General features: G+C 59.6%; 1 protein-coding gene across 1 annotated transcript in view; it reads right to left on the bottom strand.

Moving 5' to 3' along the window:
* The window catches only part of SLC16A3 (solute carrier family 16 (monocarboxylate transporter), member 3), a 23,637-nt gene extending 10,950 nt beyond the window's left edge, over positions 1-12,687 (bottom strand). The window contains exons 1-4 of the mRNA XM_011926988.1: positions 12,673-12,687; positions 10,675-10,698; positions 10,405-10,407; positions 9,807-9,811 (exon numbers count right to left, since the gene is read on the bottom strand). The gene's annotated coding sequence lies outside the window, so the exon portion shown is untranslated. The remainder of the gene's footprint in view (positions 1-9,806; positions 9,812-10,404; positions 10,408-10,674; positions 10,699-12,672) is intronic.
* Between the last annotated feature and the right edge of the window lie 4,056 nt (positions 12,688-16,743).

Here is a 16,743-nt window from a genome sequence, read left to right as displayed (position 1 = left end):
CCGCGCCCCTGCCCCGCCCCGCCCGCGGCTGAGAACCCGGACGTCTCCACCTTCGGGGAGGCAAGGCCTGTCCACCCGCTGGACTTCGCGAGGCGCTTCTCCCAGCCCGTTGGCAACATGGAAATAACGGGGCACTTTGAGTGCTGAGGTCTGAGGCAGCTCCAGGGAGTAAGGCCTTTGTTGGCCTGGACCAAGGAGTCTAGTTGTCAGGGCCACAGGAACCTTTAACTGGCCCCTCACGGACCCTGGGGCTTCGGAGGCCCAGGCACCAGTAAGCCCGTACCCTCGCACAAAAGAGGCAGTGGGTATCAATGGAGGACCCCTCCAGAGGGCAAGAGGAGGCCCATCCCTGGCAATGAGGCCGTGTGGGCCTTGGCTCTCCACCTGGAGCCCAGCCTTCCGGGATGCCAAGTCCGGTGAGGCCGCGTGTTCTTTCTGCGTAATGTAATGAGCCCACCCTCCCACTGGCACTCACAGAGGCTGAGTCTGGCCCTCACCCCTACCTGGGGCCCAACCACCCCCATCCCCAGACATCAAGATGAGAGCCTGTGAACAGAACCCAGGCTTGTGGCAAGCGGTGAGGGGGCCTCGGACTTCGTGGATGAAGACCCCACGTAGCTGGGCCGTGCTACTGCCTAGGGCAGGTGGTGGAGCCATCTTGGGTGATGCAGGTGGTGCTCCTGTCTTCCTGTACCAGGAGATTCGTCAGTTTCTGGTGAGGGAGAGCAGCAGAGGGGGTGTGGAGCACTGTGGACAGCCGTGGGAATGGGTCCTCCACAAGGTATTGCCTGCTGGGGAGGCGGGGTCACTGTGCTCCCCATCCCGGATTGTTGAGTCACCAGGCCTGCCGGCTGGGCTTGGGGCCCCCACTGAAGCCATCAAGACACCTTCCACGTCTGCCTACAGCTTGGCCCTGATCCCTGAACCCTGAACCCACCGTAGAGCAGCAACAGGGGGAGGAAGACAGAGCCGGAGAGCCTGGGGTCTCACTGCCCCCTCCTGCCTCTTGAAGCACAAAGGGGTGCCCCTTCCAGAGCCAGGTCTTCTCCCAGCTGGGAAGATGCCCACTCATCCCTCCAGGGATCCCAGGGAGCACCTGGGGTTTGGCTCAGACCCCCAGGCCTGGCCCCCTCCTAGGCATGGCTTCTCGTGAGTGTGGACCCCAGGACTGCCCACCCAGAGCTGGGGTGGAGCCTCCCTGCCCTCAGAGGAGAGGGAGCAGGCAGACTGATGAGCACTGGCTCCCAGCAGAGGTCAAGTCTGTGGGCTTTGACTGGGGGGACTGGAAGACCACAGAGTGCTCACAGTGATATGATGGCTGCTGGGGGCTGGGGCTGGGGGCTTGCCAGGCTGTTACCCAGAGGAAAGGCTCAGCACGGCTAGCAAGCAGGCCACCTGGGACAGCCCACCCCGGGCCTGGACAGGACAGGGCGCTGTGGGGTTGGGCCAGAGCCTCCGCGACCCTGGGCCCCTCTCTGAGGATTCTGGCACTCTGGTAGCATGAGGCACCCCTGACCTCCAAGTGCTCAGCTTGTAGAAAGGCCTAGCAGTTGGAGGCGGGGGCATTCCAGGCCTGGCACCAGAGCCCAGGTGGCCAGGCTCCGTCTGACACAGGACTCCATGGGCACCTGGGCACTGAATGCCACTCAGGTTTTGGGTAAGGTGCCTTCCGGGGGACATGCCCCTCCCTCAACAATCATGGATGTGTCAGCGACAGCGATGGCGCAGCAGGGGAGAGGCACCTCTGGGTGGGGTGCGAGCCCCTCACCTGCTAGTGGCCTGGCGGTGCGGGAAGGGGTGGGAAAGGCCACGTGTGTCTGCATCTCTGCAGCTACACTCTGGGTGGTGTTGGGAGCACCCACCCCAGACCTGGCTCCAATGCCTGCTCTCCCACAGTGGCCCTGGGTCAGCCCCTAGGCCCAGACCGCACTTTTCTGCAGGAAAGGAGGTGTGGGTGTGGACAGGTGGCACCATCCCTGGCCAGTGAGCAGCTTCACAGGATGCCCCCCTGTGACCCCACAGCCCCCAGTCTTGACTTCTCCCCCAGCCTCAGGTGCCCCCACCTGCCCCTACCTGCCTCCAACTTCCTTTTGTTCCCAGTTCCAGCTACGGGGCCCTCCAGGCCCTGGAATGTCCTCCTAGGGGCTGGCCCCCAGGTCCTTCCCACCCTGCTCCCTGGCAGGCTTAAGCTCCCTGGGGAACGTGGTCCCACCTTTTCCAAGAGCAACCTTTGTGGGAGGGGACGGGCATGAAGGGAAGGCTGGGATCTGCTTCCTCCCCCATGGGCTGCCCCAGGGGTCTCATCTTCAGTCAGGTTGGGAGCCAGGCCCTACCTCTGTGTCATGACATGACCTAGGAAATGCGGAGAGGCTTTTTTCTGAGGGACATCACAGCCGCTGCCCCAGGGAGGGTGGCAGAACAGGCCCCCAGACCTATCGGGGCCAGATCTCGGGTCCCAGGGAACCTTCCAGGGTCTGGGGAGCCACACAGAGCCCACATCCTGCATCCTTGGGAACCCTGCACACCATTTTCCAGATCCCAGCAGGGCCACCCCGTCCTGCCCCAGTCCTGGCCGTACCACCCAGCACCAGTTGCCACCCCATGGACAGGACTGCGGCCAGGACTGGCCGGGTCAGGAGAAGAAAGCCGAGTCACGGGGAAGGACATTCCGGCCGAGCCACAGCCCCGCCTCCCTGGGGTCCTGGGCTGTCCAGCTCCTGACCCTGCCTGCCTTACAGCTCCCTGCCCAGAGGATCTGGTGACACAACTGTCACAGCCTGTCACTCCACACCTGTGGCCACACCTTCCCCAGACTCCAGACCCGTGCAGGGCGTGTGGTGGGACGTGCCCAGGCTGGACAGGAGATGCAGCCAGGACGGTGCCAGGGGAGGTTGGCGCCCCCCACCACACACAGCCTAGACCCAGGACCAGTCCAAATGTACGCCTTCCCTTCACTCGCCCCAGAGAACCTGTCCAGGCTCCCAGAAAAATACATTTTTTTCTTTTTGTTTTTGACAGAGTCTCACTCTGTCACCCAGGCTGGAGTGCAGTGGCGCGACCTCGGGTCACCACAACCTCCGTCTCCCGGGTTCAAGCGATTCTCCCGCTTCAGCCTCCCGAGTAGTTGGGATTACCGGCACCCGCCACTATGCCCGGCTCATTTTTATATTTTTAGTAGAGACAGGGTTTCACCATGTTGGCCAGGCTGGTCTTGAACTCCTGACCTCATGATTCACCTGCCTCGGCCTCCCAAAGTCAGAAAAATGCATATTAACCTGGCTGCTGCTGGGCCTTCCCTGTGAGTGGCAGCTCAAGCAAGGGGCAGAGGTGAAAAGGGCAGGAGACCCCTCACCGTGGCCCAGTGGGGCCTGACCCACCACACTGCTGCCCACGGTGGGTTTTCGTCATGGGGTTCAGGTGTGATGCATGGTGTAGGGGTATGAGTGTGCAGGAGTGTGGGGCTAGGGGTGTGAAGGGGCGTGAGGGTGTGTCTGCATAGGTGTTGGGGTGTCTGTGCACAGGTGTTGGGGTGTAGGTGTTCATGGTCTGATGAGAGCAGCTGCTGTGGGCTGGCCAGGTCTTCTTGATGTCCTCAGTGACCTCTCGCTCTGTCACTGGGAGACGGAACTGAGATGGGGTCAGTGCTGCTGGAACATTCAAGACTAATGCCCGTTGGATCCTGGTGGCCATTCCAAGAATGTGGTCAAGTGGGGAAAGAAGGAAGTATGGGGATCTCTCCGGGCCTCAGTCTCTTGCTCTGTAAAGTGGGCACAGCAAAGCTCACCCGGTGGCTTTTGGGAGGGTTTCAACTCTAGCTCTTCTCACCTGTTAGGTGCATCCTCCCCTCCTGAGCACCCCGGAAGACCTCCCACAGTCCTTCCAGAACCCCATTGAGAAACCACATTTTCTTCCATGCCCTGCCCCCATCATCCTGTCAGCACTGGCCGGGCTCTCATGTTAGACTTCAGGTTCATCCTCCCTCTACCCCACGCCCCGGCTCTGTCCACGGGTCAGGCGTGGGCTGTGTCCTGGGGCCGGGTGGCTTGGCCTCTTGTCTTCCTGACGTCTTTCCTGGTGCCCTCAACTGAGCTCTGCCAGAACAGCCATGTGTGGGTGCCAGCAAGTGCAGGGGCTGTGTGGCGTGGGGACTGAGGTCCAGCCCATGGGGAGTTTCTTAGGGACACAGGCTCTGAGGACAGGCAGCCTCTGCCTGGGGGGTCACTGCTCCATTGGGACACATCTGTGCCCGTCCGCCACCACACTCTAGGACCACTCTCGGGGAACTCTCCTTTGCCTCTTCATAAATGAGAGGATGGAGCCTCAGAGAGGTCAGACTCAGCAGCCAATCATGCTTGGCTCTGGCCTTCCCTGTCAGGGAGAGGGCAAAGGGCGGGGAGGGTAAGGGGCAGGGTGGGCAGGGGGGCAAGGGGCAGGGTGCGCAGGGAGGAGGTGCCCCCCCAGCACTGGTCCCAGGTGTGGACTGCAGAGCCACAGTGGGTGCGAGACCAGGGAGGGCCAGAAAGCAGCCTGGGGGCCCTGGCCTGTCCAGACCACAAGGCTCCCGAGCCTCTCCTCTCGGCTCTCCTTCAGTCTCTGAGCCTTGGCATGGGCTGTACCCTCTCCCTGGGTACTTGGGGCACAGAGGGCTTCACCTGTGGGCTGCAGACCCCAGGGGAGGCTGGTGCACCTGTGTGTGGTTCCAGGACTTTCTATTATCCAGATGCGGTAACCAGGTTGGGGTAGGACCTGGCTGCTAAGGGCAAATCATGCCAGAGGATTCTGGGCAGGTCCTGAGCGATGGCTGTTACTTACCCACGGACCCTGCCAAGGTCCCACCACCCCTACCCTGATCGGTAGAGGTGAAGCCTCGGCTCTGGGGGAGACACTGGGCTGGGAGGCCTCTACCGTACCTGGGAGACAAAAGGGCCTGGTGTCAAGGTCCCACCTTCCCCACAGACTTGCAAACTGTATTAATCCTCTACTGCTACCTACAAAATCATCCCCAGGCCTGGCACAGTGACTCACGCCAGCAGTCTCAGCAGGTTGGGAGGCCAAGGCAGGAGGATCCCTTTGGGAGGCCAGGAGTTTGAGACCAGCCTGGGCAACACACATGTACATAGAGACCAGGACACACCCACCTGGGGTCAGGTAGGGCTGTGTTCGATTTCCTCCTTTACTTTCCTACATTTCCCGTTTTACCAGCAGGGACTTTGTATTACTTGTTCATTCCTTTTAAAGATCAAGGTGGGACTGGGCACGGTGGCTCATGTCTGTAATCCCAGCACTTCGGCAGGTGGATCACATGGGCCCAGAAGTTCAAGGCCAGCCTGGGCAACATATTAAAATCCTATCTCTACCAAAAAAATCACACAAATATTAGCCAGGCATGACGATGCACACCTGTAGTCCCAGCTACTTGGGGGGCTGAGGTGGTACAGTTGCTTGAGGCCGAGATTTTGAGCCTGCAGTGAGCCAAGATCGTGCCACTGCCCTCCGGCCTGGGACAGAGTGAGACCCTGTCTCAAAAAGCAAAAATCAATAAATTGCACTAGGCATGGTGGCTCACACCAGTAATCTCAGCACTTTGGGAGGTTGAGGCAGGCGGATGACTTGAGACCAGAAGTTTGAGACCAGCCTGGCCAACATGGTGAAACCCAGTTTCTACCAGAAAATACAAAAAATTAGCCAGGCGTGGTGGTGCGCACCTGTAATTCCCACTACTCAGGAGACTGAGGCAGGAGGGCAGGAGAATTGCTTGAACCCAGGAGACGGAGACTGCAGTGAGCCTAGATCATACCACTGCACTCCAGCCTGGGTGACAGACCAAGACTCTGTCTCAAAAAGAAAAATAAATAAATAGGCCAGGCTCAGTGGCTCACACCTGAAATCCCAGCACTTTGGGAGGCTGAGGCAGGCGGATCACCTGAGGTCAGGAGTTCGAGACCAGCCTGGCCAATATGGTGAAACCCCATCTCTACCAAAAATACAAAAATTAACCAGGCATGGTTGTGGGTGCCTGTAATCCCAGCTACTTGGGAGGCTGAGGCAGGAGAATCGCTTGAACCTGGGAGGTGGAGGTTGCAGTGAGCCGAGATCACGACACTGTACTCCAACCTGGGTAACAGAGCAAAACTCTGTCTCAAAAATAATAATAATAACAACAATAATAATAATTAATTCAGGTAGAGCTTCTTTCTGTAGCACACGGCTACGGTGGAGGGCAGCTCAGAGGCACTGGATGTGCTCACGTTGTCCACCACCAGCTGTCTAGTTTCAAAACTCTTTCATCACCCCTTAAAAACACCCTGCACCAGCCGGGCGCGGTGGCTCACACCTGTCATCCCAGCACTTTGGGAGGCCGAGGTGGGCGGATCACGAGGTCAGGAGATCGAGACCATCCTGGCTAACACGGTGAAACCCCGTCTCTACTAAAAATGCAAAAAATTAGCCAGACATGGTGGCGGGCACCTGTAGTCCCAGCTACATGGGAGGCTGAGGCAGGAGAATGGCGTGAACCCGGGAGGCGGAGCTTGCAGTGAGCCGAGATCACGCCACTGCACTCCAGCCTGGGAGACAGAGCGAGATTCCGTCTCAAAAATAAATAAGTGAATAAAAACACCCTGCATCCATTAAGTAATCGCTCCCCATCCTCCTTCCCACAGCCCCTCCCCATTCCCTGGTGTCCACCCATCTGCTTTCTGTGTCTGTGGACTGGCCTGTCCGGGACATTTCGTGTGAATGCAGCCCTGCCGGGTGTGGCCTTTGTCCGGGACATTTCGTGTGAATGCAGCCCTGCCGGGTGTGGCCTTTGTCACTGGTTTTACTGAGCATCACGTCTTCCACGTTCATCCACGGGAGAGAGTCTGTCAGTGCTTCATTCCTTTTTGTTTTTGAGACGGAGTCTCGCTCTGTCGCCCAGGCTGGAGTGTGGTGGCACGATCTCAGCTCACTGCAACCTCCGCCTCCCCGGTTCAAGCGATTCTCCTGCCTCAGCCTCCCCAGTAGCTGGGATTGCAGGCACCCACCACCACGACCGGCTAATTTTTATATTGTTAGTAGAGATGGGGTTTCACCATGTTGGCCACGCTGGTCTCGAACTCCTGACCTCAGGTGAGCCACCCGCCTCGACCTCCCAAAGTGCCGGGATGACAGGCGTGAGCCACCGCGCCCGGCCTCTTCATTCCTTTTTACGACTGAATGATGTTTCCTCATGTGGATGGATCACGTTTCGTTTCTTCACTCATCTGTTGACGGACATTTGAGTCGTCTCCACCTTTTGGCTGTTGTGAACAGTGGTGCCATGGACATTCATGGGCCAGTGTCTGTGTGAACAGATGTCTTCATTTCTCTTTGGTGTGAACGGAGGAGCGGAGTTGCTGGGTCCCAGGGCGACGCTCCTCTCCGTGAGGAGCCACCACCCTGTTTTCCTCGGAGGCTTTGGCTGTTTCCATTCTCAGCAGGGCATTCAAGGGTTCCGGTTTCTCCACATCCTCACCAGCGCCTGTTATTTTCTGTGGAGGTTTTCTGGGAGGCGTTTGTTTTTCAGAGACCAGGATCATCTTATGTTGCCCAGGCAGGAATTCCTGGGCTCAAGTGATCCTCCCGCCTCCGCCTCCTGCCTGGCTGAGACTCCGGGCCCGTGCCACCACACCAGGCCTGTTTTTCATAAAGCTGTGCTTGTGGGTGTGAAGTAGTGTCTCGTTATGGATTGGATTTGCATTTCTCTAATGACTAATGATGTTGAGCATCTTTTCATATGCCCATTGGCCATTTTTTTTTTTTTGAGACGGAGTCTCGCTCTGTGCCCCAGGCTGGAGTGCAGTGGCGCAATATCTGCTCACTGCAAGCTCCGCCTCCCGGGTTCACGCCATTCTCCTGCCTCAGCCTCCTGAGTAGCTTAGTAGCGCCTGCCACCACACCCGGCTAATTTTTTGTATTTTTAGTAGAGACGGGGTTTCACTGTGTTAGTGAGGATGGTCTCGATCTCCTGACCTCGTGATCCGCCCGCCTCGGTCTCCCAAAGTGCTGGGATTACAGGCTTGAGCCACGGCGCCTGGCCTACCCCATTGGCCATTTTGTATCTTCCTTGGAAAAATGTCCATTCGGATCCTACCCATTCTTATATTGGGTTGTCTTTGTTGTTGTTGTTGTTGTTTAGTTTTACTCTCTTTCATGTTTGGAACAAAGTCTTACTCTATTGCCCAGGCTGGACTGCAGTGGCGCATTCTCAGCTTACTGCAGCCTTCACCTCCCAGGCTCACACGAGCTTCCCCTGCCTCAGCCTCCCAAGTAGCTGGGACGACAGGTGAGCATCACCACCACACCCAGCTAATGTTTTTGTGTGGTTTTGTAGAGACAGGGTTTCACCATGTTGCCCAGGCTGTTCTTTGAACTCCTGAGCTGAAGTGATTCGCCTGCGTCAGCCTCCCAAAGTGCTGGGATTACAGGTGTGAGCTGCCATGCCTGGCCCTTTGCTGAGTTTTACAGGTTCTGGGTATTAAACTCTTAACAGATACATGGTCTGCAGATATGTATTTTCCCCCATTCTGTGGGCTGCCTTCACTCTCCTTTGATGCACAAAATTGTATCTTTGTTTCTTATGTTGCTTGTGTTTTTGGTATCATCTCAAAAAACTGGGCCGGGTGCAGTGGCTCACACCTGTAATCCCAGCACTTTGGGAGGTCGAGGTGGGCAGATCACTTGAGGCCAGGAGTTTGAGACCAGCCTGGCCAGTAGAAACGTGTCTCTGCTAAAAATACAAACATTAGCCCGGTGTGGTGGTGCACGCCAGTAGCCTTCCCAGCTACTCGCGAAGCTGAGGCATGAGAACTGCTTGAGCCCAGGAGGTAAAGGTTGCCATGAGCCGGGATCACACCATTGCACGCCTGCCTGGGTGGGTGACAGTGAGACTCTAAAAAAAAATAATAATAATTAAATAAATAAATATGCTTTCTTTTGAGAGTTTTATGATATTAGCTTTTACGTTTTGTTTGTTGATCTATTTTCCATTAATACTTATACATGGTGTGAGATAGCGATCCAGCATTATTCTTTTGCATGTGAATATCCAGTTGTCCCAGCACATTTGTGGAAGAGATCTTTACTTTCTTTTCTTATTTACTTAAAAAAAATTTTTTTTAGATGGAGACAGGGTCTCACTATATTGGCCAGGCTGGTCTTGAACTCCTGAGCTCAGGTGATTCTCCCGCCTCGGCCTCCCAAAGTGCTGGGATTACAGGCATGAGCCACCATGCCTGGCCGGAATCTATCCTAAGGACAAAAATCGGTGTGGTCAGCCTGCTTCCGTGTTTAAGCTGGAGTGGGTGTGCCGGGCAGGGGCTGCCTGTGGGGCCAGAGGTTGCCCTGGGTCTCCCCTTCCCACTCCTGGGGTGGAGTGGAGCCCTACCCCAGCCCCTTGGCCCCAACACTCAAGCCTCAGCAGGCCAGGGGGTCATCAGCTGGAGGCCTCAGTGGTGGGCATGGAGCAGGAGGCAGCTCTCCTGGGCACTCGGGGAGGAACATCTTTCCTTGGCAAGAAGGTTTTGGGGTGTCAGAGCCTTGGTGGCCGTGGAGCCCAGCCTGGGGCATCCAGGCCAGGCTGGGCCAACAGAGACAACTCTGTCCCAGGACTGGGGTGGCAGGTGGCTGGATGGGTGGGGACACTGCCCTCTCCTCCTAGCTCAGGCTTTTGGAGGCTGGACAGAGTGTGGCCCTAAGAGTTCCCCCCACCTGCTGTGAATGGCAGCCCCGCCGGCCCTGAGCATCCAGCATCCTGGAGTGCAGTTTTCCCCCTTTCTCCACTCCACCTGCCCTGTGTCCCACCCCTGCCTCCTCTTGAGCTGGGGACTGGGGGGTCAGGGTTTCCTCTGCCCTCCTTGGAGCCCACGTCGGCCCTGGGTCTGCCATGGAGGCAGGACTGCAGCGTGGAAGGAGAGGAGTCAGGGCTGGAACTCAAGGCTGGGTGGGAGCAGTGCAGCCCGTGCTCGCCTGTAGTCCCGCCTTTCAGTGCAGCCCTCCAGCCCCCTCTTTGCACCCTTTGGCCAAGCAGTCGGGGAGCAGCCCAGGCAGGGGCCTCGGACCCCCCTGCTCAGGGGCGGCCACTGGCACCTGGGAGGCAGGTGGGGAAGGGCCCCATCGGTCCCCCTGCCAGCTGGGGCCTCCAGAGGCAGAGCAGACCCAGGGAGCAAGGCCTCTGGCCTGCGAGACCCTACTGGCAGCCACCGGCTCCTGGGGAGCCCCCACGGCCTGCAAGTGCCTGGGGGTGACCCGACCTTCCCTGCTGTCTAGGGGAGGGTGACCGGGACAGTGTCACCCTCTCTGCACAGACTAGCTCCTCCCCCGCCCCTTGGAGACGGGTGGGCACCTTCCCAGGTGGCACCAGCAAAGTGTGCTGCTGCCCCACACGCCCTCCCTAGGCCTCCAGGCCAACCCCCAAGTGCCTCAGACCTGCAGGCCCAGCAAGGCTCTGTCGCTGCCCCGGTCTCCGGGCCCTGCCTGGTCCTGGGTGTCCTCCTCTTCTACAGCTCAGGGTCTTCCCCACGTCTCCTGAGCCCAGTGCATGGGCCCCATCCCGGCTCCTCTCCTCCCTGCCCACACCTGCCCGGGGTGGCCCCGTCCACTCTCACAGCCCTCAGGAGCTTCCTCTCACGGTAACCCCAGTCCTGCTGGGCTCACGCAGGGCTGCCTCAGCCTCTCTCCCTTATCCTCAACCCCCATGTCCAGTGGCAAGTCCCATGGTCCCCGAGCCCTAGTGGCGCCCCCGGAGGCTCAGTGAGCCATTGGCATCCTGGTGTCCTGCCCACCCCAGCGCCTGGATGGAACAGATGCAGATGAGTGATGGGCTTCAGGAACAGCCAGTGCCACCAGCCTGGCCCCAGGCTCTCATCCCTGCTGCCCATTCTCCACGCACAGCCGGAGAGGACCTTCTGCCGTGGTCAGCACCGGTCTGGTTTATGCTGCAGCCCTGGCCGGGCCTCTGTCCTCTCTTCCCTGGCCTGGAACGCCATTTAGGTGTCACCTGCTTTGGTGGTCCTGGTGCGGCCTCCCTGACCACACCCTCGGCACCTTACACACGGCTCCTTCAGGGCTCTGTGCACCCGCCGCGCTGTCGAGAGCTGCCTTCTTCCTGCATTTCTCCTCCTCCAGTGACCTCCTGGGCTTGCCGAGGCCGTCCACTCCCCAGTGACCGCCTGGATTCGTCTTGGCCGTCCACTCGCCAGTGACCGAGGGTGAGCTCATCTTGGCCGTCTATTCCCCAGTGACCGAGGCTGGGTTCCCCTTGGCCATCCCTTCGCCAGTGACCAAGGCTGGGCTCACCTTGGCCGTCCATTCCTCAGTGACTAAGGCTGGGCTCGCTTTGGCCATCCACTCCCCAGTGACCGAGGCTGGGCTCGCCTAGGCTGTCCACTCGCCAGTGACTGAGGCTGGGCTCCCCTTGCCAGTCCACTCCCCAGTGACCGAGGCTGGGTTCCCCTTGGCCGTCCATTCCTCAGTGACTAAGGCTGGGCTTGCTTTGGCCATCCACTCCCCAGTGACCGAGGCTGGGTTCCCCTTGGCCGTCCATTCCTCAGTGACTAAGGCTGGGCTCACTTTGGCCATCCACTCCCCAGTGACCGAGGCTGGGCTCGCCTAGGCTGTCCACTCGCCAGTGACTGAGGCTAGGCTCCCCTTGCTGGTCCACTCCCCAGTGACTGAGGCTGGACTCCCCTTGGCCGTCTACTCGCCAGGGTTATGCAGAGCTTGTCATTGCTGAGACTGCAGCTACCCCATGTCTCAACCCGGAGCACCCCAGGTCAAGGGGCAGAGGTCGCCACCTGCCAGCCCCTGCTGTGGCCTCGCACCCAGCCCCAGCCTGACACACGAAGGCACAGGGAGGTTCTGAGGTGCCCTTGGCCTTCACCAGGCCAGAGCCAAGGGTGTGAGGACAGCAGCCAGGCTGTGGCTGGAGGGCTATGGGGCTGGGGGCCTGGGGAGTGGGGCCAGACTGTGTGCCAGGATCTGTGTCTCCCGCCCGAGGGGGAAGGCAAGGCCTTGCTCAACCTTCCTGTCCGGCCAGGACTGCAGGCCCCGCAGCTGGTGACTCAGCACTGAGCGCTCAGTGGAACTTCCTGGGGGGTTGGGGAGGGGCGTGGGACTTCTGACAGCGCCCGTACCTTGCCCCTTGCCACGACACTGGCTCAGGAACCGCCATTTCCACACTGTCGGCGGCCGGGGTGCAGCCCCGTCCCTTCCAGGGGCCACGTGAGCCCCTTAGCTTCCCCAGCCTCAGTTTCCTCACTTTTACCCCAAGACGGGTGGACTTTGTGGCCTCTACCGGATGTGGTTACAGTGTGGAAATGCCGTGCGTCCCCCAGGCTCCCCCGGCTCCCTCAAAGCACCTCCTGCCCACAGGCTGCTGGCCCTGCAGTGGACAGGGCAGTCAAGGAAGGTGGATGCCGGGCACCTTGGCCCCTCTCTTTCTGGATGAGGCTGGCCTTGGGAGGACAGCCTGGCTTGAAGCCCCGTTGGGTGCCCACCCGCTGGGCGGCACAGCCTCTTCCACACCAGCCTCGAGGGAGCATCCCCTAGTCCTGCCAGTGTCCACACCAGGATCCCTGGCAGCAGTGGCCCTGCCTCCAGGTCTTCACCTCCGGGAAGTGGCTGTGATTGTGGCCACTGTGGGGCGTGTCTGACGCCACTGTCCGGCTCCTGGTCCCATCTGGACAGTGCCGGTCTTGCTGGTCTGTTCCTGGAGGGTCTTCCTGTCCAGAGGAGCCTCCCTGCCCCCAGCGCTCAACCAGGAGTCAGTGCCCACCCCCCTCCTCCTGGAGCAGGCAGACACTGAGGCCCACCCACATCCACCAGGCCCTTTCATTTCTTGGCTCCTCTCTGGCCTCAAGACCTGGGAGCCAGGCAGATGGTGCCCATGGTCACCCTTTCAGCTGAGCCACATGCCCGGGTGCCCCAGGGACAGAGCAGGGCGTGCCACAGGCAATGGCCAAGTCCAGATGGGAACAGGGCCCGTCCACACCCACCGGGCCCTTTCATTGCTTGGCTCCCCTCCTGCCACAGGGCTTGGGAGCCAGGCAGATGGAGAAGTTGCCTCTGCAAGTCTGATGTAGGCATTCCCCAAACCTGAGGGGAAGTGGCTTGCTCTGGCCCATGCAGGCTGCGGGGGCCCCCACACCGCTTGTCCTGGATCCCTGTGCTTTTAGGGCCCCGCAAGAGGCCTGGAGGCCCCAGGCAGGCAGCTTTTGGGGGCTCCCACGGTGAGGTCTGCCACCAAGGTCAGTCTGTGTTCTGGGAAGCAAGAGCCACAGCCCACACCTACACCCTCAGCCATGGCCTTCTGACCTTCCTCTCACCCTCCCTTCTTTACCCCACTCAGTGACACGGGGCTGCCTGACACCCAGATGTGTGTTGACATCTGCTCTGGGCTGGGCAGGGCATAGGTACCAGGAATGCCACTGAGAGCAGGACAGCCAGTTCCCCACCCACCTTGCTCTGCCACAGAGACATGGGAGGGTCAGGTCCTGGCTATGCCACTCACCGGGGCACCAGGAAGGGCCCCTGGCCTCCACTGTCGTGGCATCTATGATGAGGGTGGTTGCAGGGTGGCCTGGGGGAGCCGGCACTGGGGGCTATCAGCCCCACACAGGTCCAGGGCTGAATGGTGGTTCCCAAACAGATAGGATCCAGTCGTAGCTGCTGGTCTATCAGAATGTGGCATGCGAATAGGGTCATTGCGGATGTAATTGGCTGGGTGGTCCCACTCCAATGCGATGGCATCCTAAGAAGGGCAGCATAAGGAGACAGAGACACAGGAGAAGCCACGTGATGGTGGATGTGGGGGCGGGAGGGGGCGATGTGGCTGCAGCCAAGGATGCGGAAGCTGGAAGTGTTAGGTGCCTGTGGTCCCAGCTACCTGAGGCAAAGGTGGGAAGGATTCTCCCATAGGGCTTCTGGAGGGGCCGTGGCCTGGCTGACATCCTCAGCTCTCCTGAACTGGGAAAGAAGAAAGGACCAGTTTGATGTTCCTCGTTTTGGCGGCCCCAGGCCCTGGCACATACCCTGTCTGCCTTCCACCTGTGAGTCCTGCTGGGTGCTGGAGGCCAGGAGTGAGGTGAATGTGGTCTCCCTCAGCCAACTCCCAGCTACCCGCACTGAGGGTGTCCAGGTATAGCCCAGCTGGGAAACTGGGCAGGGAAGGAGGGGGAGGGGTGCTGCAGTGCCAGGGGGCAGGGAAGGAGCGGGACGGGTGCTGCAGTGCTGGGGGGCAGGGAAGGAGGGGAGGGGTGCTACGGTGCTGGGGGGCCATCTTCTTCAAGCTGGGGGTCCAGGGCTCCAAAACATCTTTCTGCCCCAAAGGAAGTGCTAAAGGGCAGGGAAAAGCATCCGCAGACGCCAAGGGTGTGGCCGGGGGCAGCACCTTTAGTTTGGTTTGAGGGAATCTATGGGTACGCGGGCACCTGCTGCTGGGGGGATTCAGTGAGGTGTGGCCTCGGGCCTGAGCTGACAGCGGGTGCCCTGGAACCGTGGAGCTCAACCCAACTGAACGGCCCTCGAATCAGAGCACAGGCTGTGAGGGCTCTGGGCAGGACCAGACCGGCCTGCCCCACAGCTTCAGGACCCAGACAGTGCCTGTGGCACACCCTGCTCTGTCCCTGGGGCATGCGGGCATGTGGTCAGCTGAAGCGGTGACCATGGGCGCCATGCTGCTGACGTGGCCAGCACATGATTCCAGGCCCAGATCCCCATGACCTGGTGAATGACCTGCTGGAGCCGTGTAACTCAACACCACAGCCTGGGGGTCTTAAACGACATTTACTTTCTCACTTCCGGAGTCTGGATGTCAGAGATCAGGCTGCCAGCAGGGTGGGTGCCTCCTGAGGCCGCTCCGTGGCTTGCAGACGGCACCCTCTCCCTGAGTCCCTCTGCTCTGTGTGCTCACTCCTGGTGTCTCTTCCTCTTCTTATAAGGACAACAGTTCAGGGCCTCACCCTTAGTACTCTCCTAACCTTAATTGCCTTCTTAGAGGCCCTATCCATAACACATGGGTTTAGGGGTTTTTTTTTTGGAGACAGAGTCTTGGTCTGTCGCCCAGGCTGAAGTGCAGTGGTGTGATCATAGTTCACTGCAGCCTCAAACTGCTGTGTTCAAGTGATCTTCCCACCTTGGCCTCAGGTAGCTGGGACCACAGGCATGTGCCATCACACCCAGTTAATTAAAAAAAATTTTTTTTTGGCCAGGCATGATGGCTCATACCTGTAATCACAGCACTTTGGGAGGCTGAGGCAGGCAGATCACTTGAGGTCAGGAGTTTGAGACCAGCCTGGCCAACATGGCAAAACCCCACCATCTCTACTAAAAATACAAAACTTAGCCAGGCGTGGTGGCAAGCGCCTGTAATCCCAGTTACTCAGGAAGCTGAGACAAGAGAATCGCTTGAACCCGGGAGGTGGAGGCTGCAGTGAGCTGAGATCATGCCACTGCACTCCAGCCTGGGCAACAGAGCGAGAGGCTATCTCCCGAGCTCAAAGGATCCTTCCTTTGGCCTCCCAAGGTGCTGGGTTTATAGGTGTGAGCACTGTGCCCGGCCCATACGTGGGTTCCTATAGATCCCACTTTACAGGTAGGGACACTGAGGCACGCGGAGCCGGGATACAGACCCAGCAAGTGCCGGCTCCTCTTCTGGGTGGCCCAGCCCATCTCTGACACCCCCAGTTACCCAGGCCTGGTGGCTGCATCGTGGACATGGGGGCAAGGCAGCTCTCTGGGTGAGCAGAGGCAGGAGCTGAGGCAGGGATATGGGCATCCTTTTGGGTACATCTAGTCCTAGAGCTGATCCAGGGGCCAAATGTGCAGCCAAGGCCAGGTCAACCCCAGCACTGCCCTGTGGGTGGGGGTAGCAGGGAGCCAACAGTCCAGGCCCTACATCCTGTTCTAATAGAGTGACAAGTCTGATGAGGCTGGGGGTGTACAGGCCCTGAGAAGGCAGCAGGAGGACAAGGAGCCAAACATATGGGGTGGCAGGGGAACCCAGGGAGGCGGATACATGGTGGGGGGAGTCCTGGGAGTTGGACACATGGGACAGGTGGGGGGTCCAGGGACCTAGTGGGGACGGGAGTCCAGGGGGCTAGACACACAGCATTTGGGGTGGGTCCAGGGGGCTAGACACACAGGGTGGGGGGTGGATCCAGGGAGCCGGACATACACCTGGGGTGGGGAGGGGGCATCCAGGGAACCAGGTCTAGGCAGAGGCAGCTGGTGCAAAGGCCCCGAGGCAGAAGAGGGTTTGGTGTGTGAGACGGGACTGAGGACAGTGGGTGAGGGGCAGCCCCACCAGGACGCGTGGGTCCGGGAGGACGGGCTGTAGGGTGCCTGGGCTGCAGGCACGGCAGCGATTGGAGTGACCCAGTGTAACAATGTGGGTGGGGGATGACACCAGACCCCTGGCTTATTGCCCCACCAGGGGAATTCCCAGACACCAGACACCCCCTCCACTCCCACGCAGAAGTGCGGGCTGAGGGTTCGGGTGAACCAGGCCGGGCTCCGTTCATTGATCCGCAGATGGATAAGAACAGGTGCCATTTTCGGAGGATGTGAATGGTGGGGAATGGCTGGCCCTGAGGATGTTGTTCCCACAGGACGGTGGGGGTGTCTCCGGGCCTCGGTCGGTCTCGACCCCCTTCCTTTCCCCCAGTTCCCCAACCAGGATCTGAGCGGCTGCGCGCACGGCCCGGGGCCCCGCCAGTCTCCGAGCCC

Source organism: Colobus angolensis, unplaced genomic scaffold, assembly GCF_000951035.1.
Source record: "Colobus angolensis palliatus isolate OR3802 unplaced genomic scaffold, Cang.pa_1.0 Scaffold1, whole genome shotgun sequence".
In the NCBI taxonomy this organism is placed as follows: domain Eukaryota; kingdom Metazoa; phylum Chordata; class Mammalia; order Primates; family Cercopithecidae; genus Colobus; species Colobus angolensis.
The sequence above is the reverse complement of the archived record's forward strand: the minus strand, read 5'-3'. Positions and strand labels throughout refer to the sequence as shown.